An 8,515-nucleotide genomic window follows, 5' to 3' on the forward strand; every position below is an offset into this window, starting at 1 on the left:
GAGGCCTGGTGCATGAAATTCATGCACGGGGGTGGGGGTATCCCTCAGACTGGCCTGCACCATCTCACAGTCCAGGACCCAATGGGGGATGTCCACCTACTGGCTTAAGCTCACTCCCATGGGGATCAGGCCTAAGCTGGCAGTTGGAAATTTCTCTGGCAGTCCTAGACCCCTTGCTTCTTACTGCCCGCCTGTACACGGCTCCTTGGCACTCAGATGGCTCCCGCCACCGCTGCTGTGTTCACCAGCCATGAGCCCGGCTTCTAGCTGAGCAGTGCTCCCCCTGTGGGAGCACACTGACCACCAGGGGGCAGCTCTTGTGTTGAGTGTCTGTCCCCTGGTGGTCAGTATGCATCATAGGAACTGGTTGTTCCACCATATGGTTGCTTAGGCTTTTATTATATAGACTAGAGGCCCAGTGCACAAAAATTTGTGCACTCAGGGGATCCCTCAGCCAAGCCTGTGCCCTCTCGCAGTCTGGGACCCCTTGGGGGATGTCCATCTGCTGGCTTAGGCCCACTTCTTGGGGGATTGGGCCTAAGCTGGCAGTCAGACATCCCTCTGGTAGCCCAGAAGCCCTCGGGGATCTCCACTTGCCAGCGGGGAGCAGGCCTAAGCTGCAGTCAGACATCCTTAGTGCTGCTGAGGCAGGAGAGGCTCCCACCACCACCGCTGTACTGGCAGCCATCAGTCTGGCTTGTGGCTGAACAGAGCTCTCCCATTTATATATATATAGATGTATATTAGAAAAATATTTAGTTGGAATTTAAATGCTCACTTACAAATGTTTTTCATATAAAATACTCTCTATAAATCACCATGTTTAAGTCATTCATGGCAAACAGTTGCTATATTATTTCAAGCAGAAAAATATTTTAAAAGTTTATATTTAACTAGAGTTTTCCTTTATTTAAAATGGCATTATGAAAAAAAAAATGCCGAAACTGGTTTGGCTCTGTGGATAGAGCATCGGCTTGCGGACTGAAAGGTCCCAGGTTCGATGTACCTGGGTTGTGGGCACATCCCCAGTGGGAGATGTGCAGGAGGCAGCTGATCGATGTTTCTCTCTCATCGATGTTTCTAACTCTCTATCTCTCTCCCTTCCTCTCTGTAAAATATATTTTAAAAAAATAAAAAATAAAATGGCATTATGCCCTGGCCAATATGGCTCAGTTGGTTGAAATGTTGTCCTGTGCAATAAAGGATTCTGAGTTCAATTTCTGGTCAGGGTACATATCGAGATTGCAGGTTTGATCCCCAATTATGATGGGCATGGGAGGTAATTGATAGATGTTTCTCTCTCTCCCCCACCCTTTCTCTCTCCCCCCCTCTCTCAAATAATAAAATAAAATGGCATTATGTTAAGTCCTGTTCCACAGATCAATAACTTCGTGAGTGCTCAAGGAAATACGTAAGCAATTAGGAGACTAATATTCTTGAGGAAAGTAAAAGTCCCAGTAACCATGATCAGTTAACTGCCAAGCAAAATAGAGACACACTCATAGATAGAGAGCAGGCAGACAGCTCTGGTTGGGAGGAGGGTATGGAGGGATTGAGTGAAAATTTTTTAAAAAGAGAGAGAGAACTCATGTACAATAGTGTGGTGATTGCAGAAGGAGAGGATTGGGGAGGTAAAAGAGGTCATAGAGTGGATAAATGTGATGGGAAAAATAGAATAAATTTAACAAAGAAAGAAAGATTAATAGGATAACCCCAAGAAACTATACAAAAAATTAACATTTTTAATACTTCTCTAGCTATCTATATTTTATATTGTCCTTGTTAATTTTTTGTCAATTTTCTAAAGGATTATATACTAGGAAAGCTATAATATAGAAGTTATATGCATCAAGATGAACTAGTTTACACTATCATAAAATATACTCTTCTCAGTTGCTTAGCACAGCTAAAATTATTTTCTCACTCACACAAAGTCCACTGTGGGTAAACAGAAAATGCCCCCCTTCTGAGGATATAGCTATCCAGACAACTCTCATGGTAGTCTGAAATTTGCAATCCCAATCTGTGGTCTCCTATGTTGCCCAGGCAGGAAAAAGAAAGACCAAGGAGAAACATGGTCTGAAACAGGTACATATCAGGAGTAACTCTTCACTTCCACTTATCTTTTGGTTTCCTAGAACACAATCACATGTACATAATCCAGTTGCAACACATGCTAGACAATATAGAGCAGTACATGGATATTTAATGAGCATAATTTGTCTCTGACAGAGACAGTTATAGGTAGGTGAGCATGGTGTTAGGTTTCAATAATTCCTTAATTGCTTCTAATAGAATTAGATAATACTAGAAATATGGATTCTTTAATTAACAGAGAGATTCAGTTTTTGCTTGTAGAGATATTTTTGAAGAGCATCAAGCAATAAGGTTCTCAAGGAGGAAAAGCGGAAAATCCAAACTGTTCATGTTGTTATTTTTAACTATTATATTCAGGGGATTTTTAAAATTAGAAGAATCTATTTAATCTGCTTACTTAAGTACTGAGGAAATTTAAATTCAGAAAAAAAGAGAAACTTATTCTGTGTCACACAGTAATTTAGTGGTGGACATGGGATTAGCATCCAACTCTTGATTTCTCATCTAGTAATCTTTTTCACTGCACAGTACTGTATCTCCTTAGAAGATTAATTCATTCTCTATCTGGAAATATACAAAATTTCAGCATTAGTATGAATGATGGTCTAGACTATCTAGAATCATAATGCATAAAAATTTGTCTTTTTCTATCATTATTGTAAGAGTTTACATTCATTTGGTCATTTCCTAAAACAGGTATATAAGGGAAAAAAATCAAATAATTAAATCACCCAGTTACTCTGACAGACAGGAAATAAAATTTGAGTGCCCAGTAAGGTGTCATACTTAGATTATGCTTGTACATTTGGTTTCTTTTTTTTTTAATTTTTTAAATTTCAAATCTGAAGCAGTACAAAACTCAGAAGTTCCACTTAGGTGCAACAAACATGGATATGATGCTAAGAAACTAGTTTTTCCATAAGTTGAATAAAATTTAAGTTTGACAGCACAGTGATCCTTAAAGCAACAATCCTGAAATTTCAACATGGCCTTGTATATTGTTAAATAAGCAAGGCTAGAATGAGCTATAGAGTTTTTGTTTTTAAGAATATATTGAGTGAGATGACAATTACAAGAACTGAGTTGAACAAAAGGTGTGTAAGCTTGAAATAAACCACATGGGTAAAATTTTGATGCCATAACCAATCCATATGGGCCCTTGTTTTATTAAGATGACTAGATTCTCTGGAGGATAAAAAAGGGGACTTTTCCCAGCTTATCCTATCCATAAGTTATTACTGTTCAATTTCTACTAAAGCTTGTGTTATAATAAGCTACCTTTAGGTAAATGCTCTTGCCTAGAAGAGGATTGCAATTCTGTTAATATTAGAGCCAGGAGGGGGAAACTGACATTAAAAATCTAGGTCAAGAATCTACAGGATGGGAAAAAAAGTATAGGATAGATCTCATTAAAATACTGAGTTGTACAGGGACTTAGGAACAAAGTTAAGAGTAGAAAAAGATCTTTTGACTAAAGTAGGAAGGACACTATAAAAATATTTACAAAAAAGGTTCAGAATAAAGGAATATTTACAGAATGTTAAACTATTAATCTGCAGCCATAATAAGGCCCCTTCGAGTTCCCAACACCTCTGCTTTCTTCTCCTTTCATTGTTGCTCATGTTTCTTCCGTTGCTCCTCCCTGGTCTGAAGACGAGGTTGTTTGTATGTTTTCTTGTGGAAGCTAACCCTGCTTACATGCTCATTCAGACACTTATTTTCTTTAGACTGACCCCACGGTTTCAGTTTTCCTTTGTGTGGCTCATAGTTGAGGGGACGAGACAAACTTGCTTTGAGATCAAAAACTGGTTTCTTGTTGAAGACTGGAGTCCGTGCTGCTTCAGCTGAAAACTTGAATGGGCTAATAACTGTAGCAGAATCCCTCTTTGTGGCCTTTAACTTGTTTGTCCCAAGCACAGCCTGGCCTTTTGGGGTGTTCCCAGATATGAACACATGTGGAGATTTTCTGGCTGGAGTCTTGGTCAGTGAACACTTGTATTCATTATCTTTAGTAGCAGCTGAAAACCTGACATTCATTTTAGTTGCTGAGAGAGTGGAATGCTTTCATATACAAGGTGCTCAGATCTGCAGCACCTTGGGCCCATCCTTGTGAGGGCTGCTGGCTTGAGGGAGTACAAGCCATAGAAAATCTTCTTTGGAGACCCACTGGAGTTGCCACCACTTCCTTAGTTATGGACCGCTTCTTCAGTTCATTAAGTGAATTGTGTTGTTCAAAATTTTTCTTTTTTCTCTTAATATATTTATCAATGAACTCCATTTCCTTAAAATGGGCCTCATGAAGCTTCTTAAAGTTTGGAGTACTGGTTGCAATTCTTTTATTTTTTCCAGATTTAGAAAACCCATCTGTGTAGACAGACTTCTTTCTTTCTGAAGGTACCTTTGAATCTTCATTACCATTTATTCCACTATTTCCAGAGGACACTGCATTCTCGTTTCCTTGTCTCTCATCTGGTGGAGATGGAACTTCTGCAACAGGTTTGAGAGCCTGGTTTTCCTGCTTTTCTTGATTCTGGAACTTAGTGGGATCACTTGTTTTTATCTCTGAATGATCCTGATGGGAGTCAGGATTGCTGTGGACAGTCCTGCGCCTTCTCCTTTTCTTGGTGACATGGCCAGGTGGTTCCCACTCAGCTTGTTTCTGACTGCTGATCTGCAGCTCAGTCTCATCACAAGAGGATGCAGAAGTTTGGCTTTCATCCTGATTTCCATTTTCTTTTCTTGCTTCCCATTTCAGGTGGGCTTTCAAGGCTTTTAGCAGCTTGTCTGGCCTCAGGTTAGCCCGGAGGGCCAGACTCTTGGCCAAGTTCTGCAAGTCACTGTATTTGAAGGATTCCAGCTCCTCGAGGGAGGGGACGGTCATACCTATATGCAATCCAGGCAACCAGGCGAAGCACCCTCCAACCTCTGGCGCGCGGTTCAAAACTCAGGCACACTCTAGTCGTTAACCCAGCCAAGATTTATACACAATATAAATTCTACATTTGGTTTCTTAAAGCTTCCTCTTACACTTACATAGTACAATCACCTTTTTATTTATGTGTGTATTTATCCATGCAGCAATAATTTGTGTGTCTTTAATTACATAATCCCAAGAATTAAGAATAAATAAGAGACCAGGTTCGACTCCGGGCAAGGGCACATGCTGGGGTTGCTGGCTTGATCCCCAGTAGGGGGCGTGCAGGAGGCAGCCAATCAGTGATTCTCTCTCATCATTGATGTTTCTATCTCTCCCTCTCCCTTCCTCTCTAAAACCAATAAAATATATTTAGAAAAAAAAAGAATAAATAAGAGAGATAGTGGCTGCTCTCCAAAAACTTGTTCTTATAAGTGATGAGCCAAAGAGCCAGTATATACTGAGAGTGGGAGCAACCTGAAACATGAAACCAGGAAACTTTCGTTCTAACTCTGCTTCTGTCACTGATCTTTTGTCAAATTCCTCAATCTATCTTGAGTTGTATTCCCCCACAGAAGAGAAGATGAGTGGATCTGTGGATCTTTAGCCTGAACCAATAACCTTACCACCCCACTCTTCAGCTCTTTTTTTCAATTCTTAGTCATAATATTTTTCCACATTTTTCAAACATCACTCTATTTTTATTTGAGTTAATGAGTAAATGTTTACATATTACAAATCAAAGATTACTGTGACAAATAAAAACAAAACAGAATACTTTTTACTTCAATTAGTCTCCAACAAAGGGAAAAACTTGTTCTCTCTCTCTCCCTCTCCTTCCCTCCCTCTTCTCCCTCCTTATTCTTCCTTCTCTACCTCTCTTACTGTCTTCCTCCCTTCTCTCTCTATCATTTGTTCATCATTTTGCTTTGGCCATAGTTCATTACTGACATCAAGTGTGCTATTGAAAATATCTGGGATTTAATTTGTATAAAAGTGCATGAGAAGGCAAAAATAATTTACAATTGCCATTAACTTGTTGTGAAATTTCACTTCTAGAATTTACCCTTTGAATATAAGTGAGGCAAGCTCAGTGACTTAGATATAATGATATACTCAACATAATTTTTAACATGAAAAAATGTGATATAATTACATGATGAAATGCTATGCTTATGGCTTGAAAAATATTCTTGACTTATATTGTAGTTAAATATATACTATAAGCAATATATATAATTTAATAATATTCTAAATGCATATACACAAACATACATGCCTGAAAGGATAAATATGTTAATAGAGTGAATTTCTGGAGGAGAAATTGCATTTGCTTTTAATTTTATTATTTGTACATTTTTATTATGAAATGCAGTATCTTTGCTACTGGGAAAAAATAACTCATAAGCATAAAACTTGAGCTTACAAAAAATATGCCATAGATTTTATATGGGGTAATGTTTATAGATCTGTGGCATTAAATATGCATTATAATGTAAAAAATATAGCAAATAAATAAAAATTATTGAACTCTGCTAGTAAAGTGATAAAGACTTTAAAAATATTTTCTAGAGAAACATGTGCACTTTGGGCTGGACTACCAGGAATTGTAGCATTTCTGGTTCCCCTTTACCAAGTTCCAGTAGCATACTCCAGTCATTGAGATAAATAAAAAATCTTCACTATTTCTAAATGGTCAAGTGTTGAGAACCATGGCTACAGAAAAATTGCATCAATGAAAGAAAATCAACCAGCCATATTTACAAATGGGTTTGTCAGTAAGCTGTGTGCATAACCTGATAGAAGGTGCTACAGATCAAAACTAATTTCAACTGATTTTGTCTATGTCCTTGGGTTGAAGCATCATTCCATGAAAATTTATACATGCCTACTACCTTAAAACTCAGTTAGTTTAGAACTTTAGGTTTTAATTGGATCACTTTCAAAACTCCCTCTGTGACCTTGGATGTCACTTTGCTTCACTCCTGGCAGCACTTTACTTTTCTGAGTCTTTGCAAAGTTAAGCTAATGAAAATTCTATCTCTAAAATTCCAATGCTAATTGATTTATTGATTGATTCATGAATATATTCATAATTTTTACCAGGAGCTACAGAGGCAAAAAAATTAAGCAACAGCCTTTACCCTAATCAAGGTCACAATTCATAAGAGATTATAAATATGAGTTACCTAAGAGTATTATTGAAGTAAATTCTTAATTGCCTTTATACTTTACTGTCAGAATGATTAAATAAAAATGGCTTATGAGCAGAGATCATAATTTTAAGAAAATAGGTCTCAGAAATGTGGAATATAAAAAAAATATCCAGCAAGTAGAAAAATGATACCTTCAAATCAACTGGTCTAGCTTAGATTGAAATTAAAAAATTGGACTCTCCAATGACAATCCATTTTCTATAATTACATTGCCCAAATGTCTTTAGATTGGTGCTCTTTCTATGTGCTCCCTTACTATTTCTACTATTACTATACTCAACACTATTATTTTTTTAATGTTTCCATCCTAACTAAACTGTAAGTGATGAGAGAGAAGACATGTCTACATTGAAGATGATTATATACACAATATATCAACAGCTTTTAGGTACTTTATCTTGCATTGTTTTATTGTGGCCCATTTTTTTATGTATGTATATGTTTGTGACTTCTTTTATGCCATGGCTTTCCACTTTATTTTACTGTTTTTTGTACAAACATTGATAGTGAAGAATTGGTAAGACAGGAAAGCAAGCTTCACAGGCAAAAACAGCAGCAATGCATTGGCCATTATATTCTTTTTCATATTTGTTCTCTAGGCACAGCAGTCTTGTTCTCTGTCTTCCATACTTAGGACTATTGCTGTTTCTACCCAACCTTAGGGTGAGTGGGGATATTATTGGAAACTTGACAGGAAGCAGTAGAGCCTTGCTGAATTCCTCTCTATTCCAACCTCCCCCCAAAAGAAGCCCACTGCTTGATAATGATATATATATATACATGGATCACTTAATGTTATGAAAAATCTCTTCTTTAACTTCAGACAGAATGCTTTGTTATATATATCCTATATAATAAAAGCCTAATATACTAAGTGTGTGGTTATCTGGTCTGCTGTTCAACAAACCAAAGCATAATATGCTAATGATATGCTAAGGTAGAGCCTTGCTGAATTCCTCTCTATTCCAACCTCCCCCCAAAAGAAGCCCACTGCTTGATAATGATATATATATATACATGGATCACTTTCATGAGGGCACATATATATGTATATATATATGTATGTTTATATATATATCATTATCAAGCAGTGGGCTTCTTTTGGGGGGGGGTTGGAATAGAGAGGAATTCAGCAAGGCTCTACTGCTTCCTGTCAAGTTTCCAATAATATCCCCACTCACCCTAAGGTTGGGTAGAAACAGCAATAGTCCTAAGTATGGAAGACAGAGAACAAGACTGCTGTGCCTAGAGAACAAATATGAAAAAGAATATAATGGCAAATGCATTG

At 37.5% G+C, this 8,515-nt stretch overlaps 1 pseudogene; it reads right to left on the minus strand.

Moving 5' to 3' along the window:
• Nucleotides 1-3,013: 3,013 nt before the first annotated feature.
• LOC102753993 lies at nucleotides 3,014-4,978 on the minus strand (annotated as a pseudogene).
• Nucleotides 4,979-8,515: the final 3,537 nt, after the last annotated feature.

The sequence above is a fragment of the Myotis davidii genome, unplaced genomic scaffold (assembly GCF_000327345.1).
Source record: "Myotis davidii unplaced genomic scaffold, ASM32734v1 scaffold1304, whole genome shotgun sequence".
In the NCBI taxonomy this organism is placed as follows: domain Eukaryota; kingdom Metazoa; phylum Chordata; class Mammalia; order Chiroptera; family Vespertilionidae; genus Myotis; species Myotis davidii.